The 17,742-nt window shown below is 46.5% G+C and overlaps 1 long non-coding RNA gene and 1 pseudogene across 1 annotated transcript in view; both read left to right on the forward strand.

Moving 5' to 3' along the window:
* The window catches only part of LOC142663389 (uncharacterized), a 236,783-nt gene that overhangs the window by 167,306 nt on the left and 51,735 nt on the right, over nt 1-17,742 (forward strand). The window lies entirely within an intron of this gene.
* Nucleotides 9,100-9,493, forward strand: LOC142663845 (histone H2A type 1-like; annotated as a pseudogene).

The following is a 17,742-nucleotide window of genomic DNA, read 5'->3' on the forward strand; positions in this document are numbered from 1 at the left end:
TGTTCCTTCATATAACAGGCATTACGTCCCTGATCCTTCATATTACAGGCTTCATGTCCCTGTTTGTTCAAATTACAGGCATTATTTCAATGTCCTCTCATATTACCGGCATAATGTCCCTGTCCCCTCATATTACTGGCATTATGTCCAGTGTAGGAGGGCACAGGGACATAATGCCGGTAATATGTCCCTGTTCCCTCATCTTCGAGCATTATGTCCCTGTTCCTTCATATTATTGGCGTTACGTCCCTGTTCCTTCATATTAGCAGCATTATATTCCTGTTCCTTCATATTACAGGCATTATGTCCCTGTTCCTTCATATTACCGGCATTACGTCCCTATTCCTTCATATTACAGGCTTTATGTCCCTTTTCCCTCATATTACAGGCATTATGCCATATGTAGGAGGAAAAATGGACATAATGCCGGTAATATGAAGGTACAGGGACAAAATGCCTGTAATATGAAGAAACAGGGACATAAAGCCGGTTATATGAAGGAACAGGGATATAATGCTGTAAGATGAGGAAACAGGGACATGTCCCTGTTCCCTCAAATTACCAACATTATGTCCCTGTTCCTTCATATTACAGGCATTTTGTCCCTGTTCCTTCATATTACCGGCATTATGTCATTGTTCTTTCATATTACCGGTATTATGTCCTTGTTCCTTCATATTACAGGCATTATGTCCCTGTTACTTCATCTTACCGACATTATGTCCCTGTTCCCTCATCTGAACCGAAATTATGTGCCTGTTCTTTCATCTTACCGGCATTATGTCCCTGTTCCTTCATATTATCGGCATTACGTCCCTGTTACTTCGACCGGCATTACGTCCCGGTTTCTTCATATTATCGGCATTACGTCACTGTTCCCTCATCTTACCGGCATTATGTCCCTGTTCCCTCATCTTACCGGCATTATGTCCCTGTTCCTTCATCTTACCGACATCATGCCGGTAATATGAAAGTACAAGGACATAATGTCCCTGTTCCCTCATCTTACCGGCATTATACCCCTGTTCCTTCATATTATCGGCATTACCTCCCTGTTCCTTCATATAACAGGCATTATGTCCCTATTCCTTCATATTAAAAGGCATTATGTCCCTGTTCCTTCATATTACAGGCATTATGTCCCTGTTCCTTCATATTACAGGTATTATGTCCCTGTTCCATCATATTACCGGCATTATGTCCCTGTTCCTTCATATTACAGGCATTATCTCCCTGTTCCATCATATTACCGGCATTATGTCCCTGTTCCTTCATATTACAGGCATTATCTCCCTGTTCCCTCATCTTACAGGCATGATGTCCCTGTTCCTTCATAATAACGGCATTATGTCCCTGTTCTCTCATATTACCGGCATAATGTCCCTGTTCCCTTATATAACTGGCATTATATCTCCTCTAGGAGGGTACTGGGACATAATGCCGGTAATATAATGTCTGTAATATGAGGGAACAGGGACATAAACCCGGTAATATGAAGGAACAGGGATATAATGCCTGTAAGATGAGGAAACAGGGACATGTCCCTGTTCCTTCATATTACCGGCTTTATGTCCCTGTTCCCTCATATTACAGACATTATGTCCCTGTTCCCTCATATTACCGGCATTACGTCCCTGCTCCTTCATATTACCGGAATTACGTCCCTATTTCTTCAAATTACCGGCATTATGTCCTTGTTCCTTCATATTACAGGCATTATGTCCTTGTTCCTTCATATTACCGGCATTATGTCCTTGTTCCCTCATCTTAACGGCATTTTGTCCCTATTCACTCATCTTACCGGCATTATGTCCCTGTTCCTTCCTTTTACCGGCATTATGTCCCTGTTCCTACTTATTACCGGCATTATGTCCCTGTTCCCTCCTATTACCGCATTATGTCCCTATTCTATTACAGTGTGTAGAAGAAACCAGAGACTGCTCCTCCAATAACCAGGCAATTACAATAACTACTAAACACACTAGAGTTTGCGGCTACAATAACCTTGCACCAAAAAAAAGAAACAACAAAGTTTGTATTACAATAACCCAGAACAGACTAGCAACTATAGTCTGCTCCACCTGTAATACAATAACCCGGAACAGACTAGCAACTATAGTCTGCTCCACCTGTAATACAATAACCCAGAACAGACTAGCAACTATAGTCTGCTCCCCCTGTAATACAATAACCCGGAACAGACTAGCAACTCTAGTCTACTTCACCTGTAATACAATATCCCGGCACAGACAAGAAGCTATAGTCTGCTCCACCTGTATTACAATAACCCGGAACAGACTAGCAACTATAGTCTACTTCACCTGCAATACAATTACCCGGCACAGACAAGAAGCTATAGTCTGCTCCACCTGTATTATAATAATCCGGAAAAGACAAGCAACTATAGTTTGATTCACATGTAATACAATAAACCCGCACAGAATAGACACCAGAGTCTACTTCACCTGTATAAATAAAACCCAGCACATACGTATTGATGTATTACAGATGGAACAGATTCTAGTGTACTGTAACAGACAAGACATTAGAGTACGCTCCCCCTGTATTACAAGAAACCAAGTCCCAGCACATATAGTACAGGACAGGGACAGCCGGAATCAGAGAGACGGTCAGTAGCCAGGGACAGCCGAGTGCAGAGAGACGGTCAGGAGACAGGGACAGCCGAGTGCAGAGAGACGGTCAGTAGCCAGGGACAGCCGAGTGCAGAGAGACGGTCAGGAGACAGGGACTGCCGAGTGCAGAGAGACGGTCAGGAGCCAGGGACAGCCGAGTGCAGAGAGACGGTCAGTAGCCAAGTACAGCCAAGTGCAGAGAGACGGTCAGTAGCCAGGGACAGCCGGAAACAGAGAGACGGTCAGAAGCCAAGGACAGCCGAGTGCAGAGAGACTGTCAGGAGTCAGGGACAGTCGAGTATAGAGACACGGTCAGGAGCCAGGGACAGCCAAGTGCAGAGAAACGGTCAGGAGTCCGGGACAGCCGAGTGCAGAGAGACGGTTAGGAGTCAGGGACAGCCGAGTGCAGAGAGACGGTCAGGAGCCAGGGACAGCCAAGTATAGAGAGATGGTCAGGAGTCAGGGACAGCCGAGTATAGAGAGACTGTCAGGAGTCAGGGAAAGCCGAGTATAGAGAGACGATCAGGAGTCCGGGACAGCCGAGTGCAGAGAGACGGTCAGGAGTCAGGGACAGCCGAGTGCAGAGAGACGGTCAAGAGACAGGGAAAGCCGACTGCAGAGAGACTGTCAGGAGTCAGGGACAGCCGAGTATAGAGAGACGGTCAGGAGCCTGGGACAGCCAAGTGCAGAGAAACGGTCAGGAGTCCGGGACAGCCGAGTATAGAGAGACGATCAGGAGTCAGGGACAGCCGAGTATAGACAGACGGTCAGGAGCCTGGGACAGCCGAGTGCAGAGAGACGGTCAGGAGACAGGGACAGCCGAGTGCAGAGAGACGGTCAGTAGCCAGGGACAGCCGAGTGCAGAGATACGGCCAGGAGACAGGGACTGCCGAGTGCAGAGAGACGGTCAGGAGTCCGGGACAGCCGAGTGCAGAGAGACGGTCAGGAGCCAGGGACAGCCAAGTATAGAGAGATGGTCAGGAGTCAGGGACAGCCGAGTATAGAGAGACTGTCAGGAGTCAGGGAAAGCCGAGTATAGAGAGACGATCAGGAGCCAGGGACAGTCGAGTGCAGAGAGACCGTCAGGAGCCAGGGACAGCCGAGTGCAGAGAGACGGTCAGCAGACAGGGACAGCCGGAAACAGAGAGACGGTCAGAAGCCAGGGACAGCCGAGTGCAGAGAGACGGCCAGGAGCCAGGGACAGCCAAGTATAGAGAGATGGTCAGGAGTCAGGGACAGCCGAGTATAGAGAGACTGTCAGGAGTCAGGGAAAGCCGAGTATAGAGAGACGATCAGGAGCCAGGGACAGTCGAGTGCAGAGAGACCGTCAGGAGCCAGGGATAGCCGAGTGCAGAGAGACGGTCAGGAGCCAGGGACAGCCGAGGGCAGAGAGTGGGTCAGGAGACAGGAACAGCCAAGTGCAGAGAGACGGACATGAGTCAGGGACAGCCGATTGCCAAGAGGCGGTCAGGAGACAGGGACACGGCATTATGTCCCTGTTCCCTCATCTTACAGGCATTATGTCCCTGTTCCTTCATATTACAGGCATTATGTCCTTGTTCCTTCATATTGCAGGCATTATATCCGTGTCCCTTCATATTACCGGCATTATGTCCCTGTTCCCTCATCTTACCGGCATTATGTCCCTGTTCCCTCATCTTACAGGCATTATGTCCCTATTCCTTCATATTACCGGCATTACGTCCCTGTTCCTTCATATTATCGGCATTACGTCCCTGTTCCTTCATATTACAGGCATCACGTCCCTGTTCCTTCATATTACCGGCATTACGTCCCTGTTCCTTCATATTACAGGCATTATGTCCCTGTTCCCTCATCTTACAAGCATTATGTCCCTGTTCCTTCATATTACCGGCATTATGTCCTTGTTCCTTCATCTTACAGGCATTATGTCCCTGTTCCTTTATATTACAGGCATTTTGTACCTGTTCCTTCTTATTACAGGCATTATGTCCCTGTTCCTTCATATTACCGGCATTATGTCCCTGTTCCCTCATCTTACAGGCATTATGTCCCTGTCCCTTAATATTACCGGCATTATGTCCCTGCTCCCTCATCTTACCAGAATTACATCCGTATTCCTTCATATCACCGACATTATGTCCCTGTTTCTTCATCTTACAGCCATTATGACCCTGTTCCTTCATCTTTACAGGCATTATGTCCCTGTTCCTTAATATTACAGGCATTTTGTACCTGTTCCTTCTTATTACAGGCATTATGTCCCTGTTCCTTCATATTACCGGCATTATGTCCCTGTTCCCTCATCTTACAGGCATTATGTCCCTGTCCCTTAATATTACCGGCATTATGTCCCTGCTCCCTCATCTTACCGGAATTACATCCATATTCCTTCATATCACCGACATTATGTCCCTGTTCCTTCATCTTACAGCCATTATGACCCTGTTCCTTCATCTTTACAGGCATTATGTCCCTGTTCCTTAATATTACAGCCATTTTGTACCTGTTCCTTCTTATTACAGGCAGTGATCTTCTACTTCTATATACACGGGGGTAGGGGCTTCAGTATCACGTCGGTATTCCAGTGAGGAGCCAGATATGTGGACTGCAGTGTGTCCCCTAATAGCGTCCTAGAAGCAGCTGACTGAATTGGGTCTTAGACCAGGGAATGTTAATCTGAAGGGAAAGAGGATCACTCGCCAGCAAGTATAGCAGTAAGGTACTCAGGCAGGAAAACACATCCTCGTAGCGGCGCTGCCGGACGCCGTTTGTGCCGATGCCTGCACGTACAGGAGTGGCAGAAACTCACCGCTGAATATCCGCTCAGTTGCTCATAGCGCTGTATAAGCGCACGAGCAGTGGATCAAACAGCGGACTTGCGGTGTTGTTTCTTCGGCGTCCAGCTTGCTGCTGGGCAACGTGCTTTCCGCAATCCTTGGAGAGAGGGCCAGTGTTTTCTTAGCTGCTGTCACTGCTACTAATGTTACGAGATTCTTACAACAAACAATAAATCTGTTACTGGGACCAACTTTGACACAAGTATCGGCTCGTATTGCTTCGTATCTCATTCTGCCGGACGGCTGGGATTAATAAGGCTGCTGGCAATAAATCTGTTAACCTCTAGTACTAATAATGAATCTGTCTGCTGTCCCTATATAGGACTCACTTTATTACAGTAACGCGTGCAGCTTCTTGCAGAGCAACATTTAGTGAGACGCATTCAATGAATGAAAAAGGACAAACTGATGCAGCTGATACGGCATTTTACAAGAGCAAAACCCAATGTTGGCGGGGCCGTGTTTTCCAAGCTGCTCTCATTGCTACAAATGTTACGAGATTTTCAAAACAAACAATTTGTAGCACCAAGTTCCACATAAGTATGGACTTGCATTGTCTTGTATGTCACTTTGCCAGACTGCTGGTATAATCGCGCTGCTGGCAATACAATGACAGGAAACAGAATGCGCCTATTTCTACTTCGTACTAACACTGTGCGTTGTCTATACTTAGGACTCCCCTCATCCCACTAACGCATGAAGTTGCTGCAGAGTAACATTTACTGAGACGCATTCAGAGAATGAAAAGGACAAATTGATGCAGCTCTATTCAGAAGTAACATCTAATATCAGAGCTCCAATAGTGCGGTACTTGAGGGAGACGAACATTACAGCCCAGTTTGTCCCCTTTATGCCCCCACTTTTGATATTTGATTTATGTACCTTTCCCTTTTATTCCCCTTCGTCACAATGCTGAATGGGATTTGTTCATTAAATGGGGTGTTCTCTACACAGGGACCGTTCACCCCTTCCCTGTTAGGTAGAATATACCTCTAAGCTCGTTGTTTTATTGATCGATATTTTTTCTTAATTCAAGAGATTCTTTGATCCGTGCGCTTCTTGCCCTTCTCTTCCCCTCTCTTTTTCATTTGTTTAAATTTAGTTGGTGGTGTACACCAGGGCAGAATTAGAAGCAATAAGAGTCATTGAGAGGAAGGGTTTGTTACCCTAATAGCGTCTCCTGTATATATAAAGCATTGCCGCAGACCCCTCGTAGGACTTCTCCTTTGCAGTTTAGGAACTGCTCTTATCCGTACATGACGCGGGGATGGAATCTTACCTAAACACCTGGGATGATGGTGGTTATACTTCAGGGGGACCGAATTGTGACAAAGCTCTTGAGACTGGAAGATAGAATTTAAGACACTATGTAGTCGGGGGCGAGTTGTAGATCATGAACACGAATCACTGGAGTAGTTGTACTATTAATGTGTTCTGTACAGTATAGTTAGTGCATCAATGAGGACTGCGCCACCATCTACCCGAGTCAGTAGTTAACTACTGCACCGCTCACCAGCTCCTGTGATCGGATAGATTTAAATCCACCAACAGAGAACAGACTCGTGGGAACCACCAATTAGCTGCACTGGGAGTGGCTTATGACGATGCTCATTTGCATAGCCCGTGTATAAATACAGCAGCGGTGGGAGGGTAAAGCATTCCATTATCTCAGTTGTCAGCAGCTCGCAGTGTGTTATCATGCCTGAGCCCGCCAAGTCTGCCCCGGCGCCCAAGAAAGCCGTGACCAAGACACAGAAGAAGGACGGCAAGAAGCGAAGAAAGAGCAGGAAGGAGAGCTACGCCATTTACGTGTACAAGGTGCTCAAGCAGGTCCACCCTGACACCGGCATCTCGTCCAAGGCTATGGGCATCATGAACTCCTTCGTCAATGACATCTTCGAGCGCATCGCAGGGGAAGCCTCCCGCCTGGCTCACTACAACAAGCGCTCCACCATCACCTCCCGGGAGATCCAGACTGCCGTGCGCCTGCTGCTGCCTGGAGAGCTGGCCAAGCACGCCGTGTCCGAGGGCACCAAAGCCGTCACCAAGTACACCAGCGCCAAGTAATGTGCCCCGTCCCTGCAGTAAGAACACAAAGGCTCTTCTAAGAGCCACCCACCTTGTCTACAACAGAGCTGTGCCTGCTATTGTCTGGCCTCCCGCTAGTCTCCCTGTTCTATGTGTGGCCGCTCTCGTGTCGGTGCAGATGCTGCTTCATACATTATGTGGCTGCCGGACAGGGAGGGACAATGCCGCGTGTGAGGAAGCCGGGACACGGATCCTGCGGGCAGATGACCCGTCATAATATCACACTGTCCAGAAGAAACGGAACATTGTACATTAGGAGACGGAAGGAAGCATGGGACATCTGTAAATAACAATGATGAGGGTAGTAGTCAGATTTATAACATAGATGCCAGGGAAACTGCTTGACGCCGATAGAGAACAAGCAATCACACTGGCGAGGACTGGATAAAGGGTGGTTATTGTAATACAGGCGGAGCAGACTCTGGTGTATCCTCTGTGCCGGGTGTTGTAATACAAGTGGAGCAGACTCTGGTGTCTCCTCTGTGCCGGGTATTGTAATACAAGTGGAGCAGACTCTGGTGTCTCGTCTGTGCCGGGTATTGTAATACAGGTGGAACAGCCTCTATTTCTTGTCTGTGAGGGCTTCTTTTAATACAGGTGGAGCAGACTCTGGTGTCTATGCCTGGTTATTGGAGCAGTCTCTGGTTTCTTCTACACGTTGTAATAGAATAGGGACATAATGCGGTAATATGAAGGAACAGGGACATAATGCCGGTAATAAGTAGGAACAGGGACGTAATGCCGGTAATAGGAAGGAACAGGGACGTAATGCCGGTAATAATAAGTAACAAGGACATAATGTCTGGAAGATAAGGTAACAGGGACATGTTACCGGCATTGTGTCCCTGTACCCTCCTACAGGGGACATAATGGCACTAATATTAGGGAACGGACATAATGCCGGTAATTCGGGAACGATACGGATGTAATAAAGACGTGTTACATGTTTGTACGTCACCCCCTTTATACTGGAGATTGGTACATTGGAATTGTGCGTTTCACGGTATCGTTGGATAGAGAAGAATCAGCCCGTGCAGCCCGCAGATAACAAGACCCTAATGCAGCAGCAGCAGCTCTGCGCTATCACACCCGGGAATGTCCCCCCATATCCTGCAGCATGAAGGAGCGGCTGCACGGACTGAACGACTCTTCCAGACATGGGAGACCAGCGGGAATAAAGACATGCGCACGAATAAGCACAAGATGGAGGCGGCAGCTTTGTTGTAGACTTGGTGGGGGGCTCTTAGAAGAGCCTTTGGGTCCTTCCTGCGGGGACGGGGCACATTACTTGGCGCCTAATGAGAAGAAGCCGCCGCTGCTGCTTTATTCCTGCTCCATTCGAGTTCAGGCGGGAGATGTTCCTGTTGGTAGAGACAGAGGAGGGGCGTGGTGTTATCTGCGAGTCTATAGAAATATTCTACTTCCTCATTGGCTACAGTGTCTGGCGTTGAATATCAGTTTTAGATGCGGCCAATCAGAGAAGAAGCTCTCTGCTCCATCCGGGTATAAGAAGTGACGGTCGGAGCGCAGCCGTTAGATCTGATCAGATAATAGACATGTCTGGAAGAGGAAAGCAAGGAGGCAAAGTGCGGGCTAAAGCCAAGACCCGCTCATCCCGGGCAGGACTTCAGTTTCCTGTCGGTCGTGTGCACAGACTTCTCCGCAAGGGCAACTACGCTCAGAGGGTGGGTGCCGGCGCTCCGGTTTAACATGGCCGCTGTGCTGGAATATCTGACCGCTGAGATCCTGGAACTGGCCGGAAATGCCGCCCGGGACAACAAGAAGACCCGAATCATCCCCCGTCACCTGCAGCTGGCCGTGCGCAATGACGAGGAGCTCAACAAGCTGCTGGGTGGTGTGACCATCGCTCAGGGAGGCGTCCTGCCCAACATCCAGGCCGTTCTGCTGCCCAAGAAGACCGAGAGCAGCAAAAGCGCTAAGAGCAAGTGAGCGCCGCTTATCCCAGATTTAACCACAAAGGCTCTTTTAAGAGCCGCCCACGTAATCCTTAGAACAGAGCTCTCACCGCTGATCTCCGATATGTAAACGTTCTGCGCCAGATAAGTGGCTCTGCTTGTACAGAGATCTACCCATATGAATTCATATACCGCGGGGATAAACATTGAAGAGGAAGCCGTAGGGTGGGTGGGTGTAGAACTGCGTTACTCATGACCTATACATTCACTACTGCCTCGTGCAGATGGTGGCGCTGTCCTCATTGGTGCACTAACTATACTGTACAGGACACATTAATAGTACAACTACTCCAGTGATTCATGTTCACGATCTACAACCCGCCCCCGACTACATAGTGTCTTAAATTATATCTTCCAGTCTCACTGGATTCTTCGAATGCGTCTCAGTAAATGTTACTCTGCAGCAACTTCATGCGTTAGTGGGATGAGGTCAGTCCTAAGTATAGACAACGCACAGTGTTAGTACGAAGTAGAAATAGGTGCATTCTGTTTCCTGTCATTGTATTGCCAGCAGCTCGATTATACCAGCAGTCTGGCAAAGTGACATACAAGACAATGCAAGTCCATACTTATGTGGAACTTGGTGCTACAAATTGCTAGTTTGTTTTGAAAATCTCGTAACATTTGTAGCAATGAGAGCAGCTTGGAAAACACGGCCCCTCCAACATTGGGTTTTGATCTTGAAAAATGCCGTATCGGCTGCATCAGTTTTGTCCTTTTTCATTCATTGAATGCGTCTCACTCACACGGGGTCTTTTGCCGAGTTTTTTGACGCGGAAACCGCGTCGCAAAACTCGGCAGAAACGGCCCGAGAACGCCTCCCATTGATTTCAATGGGAGGCGTCGGCGTCTTTTTCCCGCGAGCAGTAAAACTGCCTCGCGGGAAAAAGAAGCGACATGCCCTATCTTCGGGCGCTTCCGCCTCCGACCTCCCATTGACTTCAATGGGAGGCAGGAGAAAGCGTGTTTTCTGCCCGCGGCGCTCAATGGCCGCGGGCGAAAAACGGCGCGATCATTGCTATTCACACGGAGTATTTTGGGGGAGGAATATCTGCCTCAAAATTCCGTTTGGAGCTTTGAGGCAGATATTCCTCCCCCAAAATACTCCGTGTGAATGTTGCTCTGCAAGAAACTGCACGCGTTACTGTAATAAAGTGAGTCCTATATCGGGACAGCAGACAGATTCATTATTAGTACTAGAGGTTAACAGATTTATTGCCAGCAGCCTTATTAATCCCAGCCGTCCGGCAGAATGAGATACGAGCCGAGCCGATACTTGTGTCAAAGTTGGTCCCAGTAAATGTATTGTTTGTTGTGAGAATCTCGTAACATTAGTAGCAGTGACAGCAGCTAAGAAAACACTGGCCCTCTCTCCAAGGATTGCGGAAAGCACGTTGCCCAGCAGCAAGCTGGACGCCGAAGAAGCAACACCGCAAGTCAGCTGTTTGATCCACTGCTCGTGCGCTTATACAGCGCTATGAGCAACTAAGCGGATATTCAGCGGTGTTTCTGCCACTCCTGTACGTGCAGGCATCGGCACAAACGGCGTCCGGCAGCGCCGCTACGAGGATGTGTCTTCATGCCGGAGGATCACTCGCCAGCAAGTATAACACTAAGGTACTCTTTCCCTTCAGATTAACATTCCCTGGTCTAAGACCCAATTCAGTCTGCTGCTTCTAGGACGCTATTATGTCCCTGTTCCCTCACCTTACCGGCATTATGTCCCTGTTCCCTCATTTGAACCGGAATTATCTGCCTGTTCCTCTATATTACCGGAATTACGTCCCTATTCCTTCATATTACCGGCATTACGTCCCTGTTCCTTCATATTACCGGCAATACGTCCCTGTTCCTTCAAATTACCGGCATAATTTCACTGTTACTTCATATTACCGGCATTATTTTCCTGTTCCTTCATATAACCGGCATTATGTTCACTGTAGGAGGGTACAGAGACATAATGCCGGTAATATGTCCCTGTTCCTCATCTTACAGGCATTATGTCCCTGTTCCTTAATATTACAGACATTATGTCCCAGTTCCCTCATATTACCGGCATTACGTCCCTGCTCCTTCATATTATCGGCATTACGTCCCTGTTTCTTCATATTACCAGCATTACGTCACTGTTACTTAATATTACCGAAATTGCGTCCCTATTCCTTCATATTACCGGCATTATGTCCCTGTTCCTTCATATTACCAGCATTATGTCCCTGTTCCTTAATATTACAGGCATTTTGTCCCTGTTCCTTCATATTACAGGCATTTTGTCCCTGTTCCTTCATATTACAGGCATTATGTCCTTGTTCTTTCATATTACCGGCATAATGTCCTTGTTCCTTCATATTACAGGCATTATGTCCCTGTTCCTTCATCTTACCGGCATTATGTCCCTGTTCCCTCATCTTACCGGCATTATTTCACTGTTCCCTCATCTGAAACGGCATTATGTGCCTGTTCCTAGATCTTACCGGCATTACGTCACTGTTCCTTCATACTACCGAGATTATGTCCCTGTTCCCTCATCTTACCGGCATTTTGTCCCTGTTCCTTCATCTTACCGGCATTACGTTCCTGTTCCTCCATATTACCGGAATTACGTCCCTATTCCTTCATATTACCGGCATTACGTCCCTGTTCCTTCATATTACCGGCAATACGTCCCTGTTCCTTCATATTACAGGCATTATGTCCCTGTACCTTCATATTACAGGTATTATGTCCCTGTTCCCTCATTACCGGCATTACGTCCCTGCTCCCTCATTTGAACCGGCATTATGTCCCTGTTCCCTCATCTTACCGGCATTTTGTCCCTGTTCCCTCATCTTTTTGGCATTATGTCCCTGTTCCTTCATCTTACCGGCATTACGTCCCTATTCCTTCATATTACCGGCATTACGTCCCTGTTCAATCATATTACAGGCATTATGTCCCTGTTCCTTCATATTACAGGCATTATGTCCCTGTTCCTTCATATTACAGGTATTATGTCCCTGTTCCCTCATATTACCGGCATTACGTCCCTGCTCCCTCATTTGAACCGGCATTATGTGCCTGTTCCTTCATCTTACCGGCATTACGTCACTGTTCCTTCATATTACCGGCATTAGGTCCCTGTTCCTTCATAATGAGATTATGTCCCTGTTCCCTCATCTTACCGCCATTTTGTCCCTGTTCACTCATCTTTTTGGCATTATGTTCCTGTTCCTTCATCTTACCGGCATTACGTTCCTGTTCCTCCATATTACCGGAACTACGTCCCTATTCCTTCATATTACCGGCATTACGTCCCTGTTCCTTCATATTACCGGCAATACGTCCCTGTTCCTTCATATTACAGGCATTATGTCCCTGTTCCTTCATATTACAGGTATTATGTCCCTGTTCCCTCATATTACAGGCATTACGTCCCTGCTCCTTCATATTATCGGCATTAAGTCCCTGTTTCTTCATATTACCAGCATTACGTCCCTGTTCCTTCATATTACCAGCATTGCGTCCCTATTCCTTCATATTACTGGCATTATGTCCCTGTTCCTTCATATTACCAGCATTTTGTCCTGTTCCTTCATATTACAGGCATTTTGTCCCTGTTCCTTTATATTACAGGCATTATGTCCTTGTTCTTTCATATTACCGGCATTATGTCCCTGTTCCTTCATATAACCGGCATTAAGTCCCTGTACCTTCATCTTACCGGCATTATGTCCCTGTTCCCTCATCTTACCGGCATTATGTCCTTGTTCCCTCATTTGAACCGGCATTATGTGCCTGTTCCTTCATATTATCGGCATTACGTCCCTGTTCCTTCATATTATCGGCATTACGTCCCCGTTCCTTCATATTATCGGCATTATGTCCCTGTTCGTTCATATTATCGGCATTACGTCCCTGTTCCTTCATATTATCGGCATTACGTCCCTGTTCCTTCATATTATTATCGGCATTATGTCCCTGCTCCTTCATATTATCTGCATTACGTCCCTGTTCCCTCATCTTACCGGCATTATGTCCCCGTTCCCTCATCTTACCGGCATTATGTCCCTATTCCCTTATCTTACCGGCATTATGTCCCTGTGCCTTCATATTACAGGCATTATGTCCCTGTTCCTTCATATAACAGGCATTACGTCCCTGTTCCTTCATATTACAGGCTTTTTCTGTCCCTGTTCCCTCATCTTACCGGCATTATGTCCCTGTTCCTTCATATTACAGGCATTATGTCCCTGTTCCCTCATATTACCGGCATTACGTCCCTGCTCCTTCATATTATCGGCATTACGTCCCTGTTTCTTCATATTACCAGCATTACGTCCCTGTTCCTTCATATTACCAGAATTGCGTCCCTATTCCTTCATATTACCGGCATTATGTCCTGTTCCTTCATCTTACAGGAATATGTTGTCCCTGTTCCTTCATCTTACCGGCATTACGTCCCTGTTCCCTCATCTTACCGGCATTATGTCCCTGTTCCCTCATCTTACCGGCATTATGTCCCTATTCCCTTATCTTACCGGCATTATGTCCCTGTGCCTTCATATTACAGGCATTATGTCCCTGTTCCTTCATATAACAGGCATTACGTCCCTGTTCCTTCATATTACAGGCTTTTTCTGTCCCTGTTCCCTCATCTTACCGGCATTATGTCCCTGTTCCTTCATATTACAGGCATTATGTCCCTGTTCCCTCATATTACCGGCATTACGTCCCTGCTCCTTCATATTATCGGCATTACGTCCCTGTTTCTTCATATTACCAGCATTACGTCCCTGTTCCTTCATATTACCAGAATTGCGTCCCTATTCCTTCATATTACCGGCATTATGTCCTGTTCCTTCATATTACAGGAATATGTTGTCCCTGTTCCTTCATCTTACCGGCATTACGTCCCTGTTCCCTCATCTTACCGGCATTATGTCCCTGTTCCCTCATCTTACCGGCATTTTGTCCCTGTTCCTTCATCTTACCCACATTATGTCCTTGTACTTTCATATTACCGGCATTATGTCCCTATTCCCTTATCTTACCGGCATTATGTCCCTGTGCCTTCATATTACAGGCATTATGTCCCTGTTCCTTCATAAAACAGGCATTACGTCCCTGTGCCTTCATATTACAGGCTTTTTGTGTCCCTGTTCCCTCATCTTAACGGCATTATGTCCCTGTTCCTTCATATTACAGGCATTATGTCCCTGTTCCCTCATATTACCGGCATTACGTCCCTGCTCCTTCATATTATCGTCATTACGTCCCTGTTTCTTCATATTACCAGAATTGCGTCCCTATTCCTTCATATTACCGGCATTATGTCCTGTTCCTTCATATTACAGGAATATGTTGTCCCTGTTCCTTCATCTTACCGGCATTACGTCACTGTTCCTTCATATTACCGGCATTATGTCCCTGTTCCTTCATACTACCGAGATAATGTCCCTGTTCCCTCATCTTACCGGCATTTTGTGCCTGTTCCCTCATCTTTTTGGCATTATGTCCCTGTTCCTTCATCTTACCGGCATTACGTCCCTATTCCTTCATATTACCGGCATTACGTCCCTGTTCAATCATATTACAGGCATTATGTTCCTGTTCCTTCATATTACAGGCATTATGTCCCTGTTCCCTCATATTACCGGCATTACGTCGCTGCTCCTTCATATTATCGGCATTAAGTCCCTGTTTCTTCATATTACCAGCATTACGTCCCTGTTCCTTCATATTACCAGAATTGCGTCCCTATTCCTTCATATTACTGGCATTATGTCCCTGTTCCTTCATATTACAGGCATTATGTCCTTGTTCTTTCATATTACCGGCATTATGTCCCTGTTCCTTCATATAACCGGCATTAAGTCCCTGTTCCCTTATCGTACCGGCATTATGTCCCTGTTCCCTCATTTGAACCGGCATTATGTGCCTGTTCCTTCATATTATCGGCATTACGTCCCTGTTCCTTCATATTACCAGCATTACGTCCCAGTTCCTTCATATTACCGGAATTGCGTCCCTATTCCTTCATATTACTGGCATTATGTCCCTGTTCCTTCATATTACCAGCATTATGTCCTGTTCCTTCATATTACAGGCTTTTGTCCCTGTTCCTTCATATTACCGGCATTATGTCCTTGTTTCCTCATATTACCGGCATTATGTCCCTGTTCCTTCATATAACCGGCATTAAGTCCCTGTTTCCTCATATTACCGGAATTATGTCCCTGTTCCCTCAGCTAACCGGCATTATGTCCCTGTTCCCTCATTTGAACCGGTATTATGTGCCTGTTCCTCCATATTACCGGAATTACGTCCCTATTCCTTCATATTACCGACAATACGTCCCTGTTCCTTCATATTACCGGCATTATTTCCCTGTTCCTTCATATTACCGACAATACGTCCCTGTTCCCTCATCTTACAGGCATTATGTCCTTGTTCCTTCATATTACAGGCATTAGGTCCCTGTTCCTTCATCGTACCGGCATTATGTCCCTGTTCCCTCATCTTACCGGCATTATGTCCTTGTACCCTCATTTGAACCGGCATTACGTCCCTGTTCCTTCATATTAACGGCATTATGTCCCTGTTCCCTTATCTTACCGGCATTACGTCCCTGTTCCTTCATATTACCGGCAATACGTCCCTGTTCCTTCATATTACAGGCATTATTTCCCTGTTCCTTCATATTACAGGCATTTTGTCCCTGTTCCTTCATATAATAAGCATTATGTCCTTGTTCTTTCATATTATCGGCATTATGTCCCTGTTCCTTCTATAACTGGCATTATGTCCCTGTTCCCTCATCTTAACGGCATTATGTCCCTGTTCCCTCATTTGAACCGGCATTATGTGCCTGTTCCTTCATATTACCGGAATTACGTCCCTGTTCCTTCATATTAACGGCATTACGTCCCTGCTCCTTCATATTATCGGCATTACGTCCCAGTTCCTTCATATTATCGGCATTATGTCCCTGCTCCTTCATATTACCGGCATTACGTCCCTGTTCCTTCATATTATCGGCATTATGTCCCTGCTCCTTCATATTATCTGCATTACGTCTCTGTTCCCTCATCTTACCGGCATTTTGTCCCTGTTCCCTCATCTTACCGGCATTTTGTCCCTGTTCCTTCATCTTACCCACATTATGTCCTTGTACTTTCATATTACAGGAATTATGTCCCTGTTCCTTCATATCACAGGCATTACGTCCCTGTTCCTTCATATTACAGGCTTTTTTTGTGTCCCTGTTCCCTCATCTTACCGGCATTATGTCCCTGTTCCTTCATATTACAGGAATTATGTCCCTGTTCCTTCATTTTACCGGCATTATGTCCCTGTTCCTTCATATTACCGGCATAATGTCCCTGCCCCCTCATATTACAGGCATTATGTCCCTGATCCTTCATATTACAGGCTTCATGTCCCTGTTCCTTCATATTACAGGCATTATGTCCCGTGTAGGAGGGCACAGGGACATAATGCCGGTAATATGTCCCTGTTCCCTCATCTTACAGGCATAATGTCCCTGTTCCTTCATATTACCGGCTTTATGTCCCTGTTCTCTCATATTACAGACATTATGTCCCTGTTCCTTCATATTATCGGCATTACGTCCCTGTTCCTTCATATTACCAGAATTGCGTCCCGATTCCTTTATATTACCGGAATTATGTTTCTGTTCCTTCATATTACCAGCATTATGTCCCTCTTCCTTCATATTACAGGCATTTTGTCCCTGTTCCTTCATATTACAGGCATTATGTCCCTGTTCCTTCATATAACCGGCATTAAGTCCCTGTTCCCTCATATTACCGGCATTTTGTCCCTGTTCCCTCACCTAACCGGCATTATGTCCCTGTTCCCTCATTTGAACCGGCATTATGTGCCTGTTCCTCCATATTACCGGAATTACGTCCCTATTCCTTCATATTACCGGCAATACGTCCCTGTTCCTTCATATTACAGACATTATGTCCCTGTTCCTTCATATTACCGGCATTATTTTCCTGTTCCTTCATATTACAGGCATTATGTCCACTGTAGGAGGGTACAGGGACATAATGCCGGTAATATGTCCCTGTTCCCTCATCTTACAGGCATTATGTCCCTGTTCCTTAATATTACCGGCGTTACCTCCCTGCTATTTCATATTATCGGCATTACGTCCCTGTTTCTTCATATTACCAGTATTACGTCCCTGCTCCTTCATATTACCGAAATTGCGTC

This window comes from Rhinoderma darwinii, chromosome 11 (assembly GCF_050947455.1).
Source record: "Rhinoderma darwinii isolate aRhiDar2 chromosome 11, aRhiDar2.hap1, whole genome shotgun sequence".
Lineage (NCBI taxonomy): Eukaryota > Metazoa > Chordata > Amphibia > Anura > Rhinodermatidae > Rhinoderma > Rhinoderma darwinii.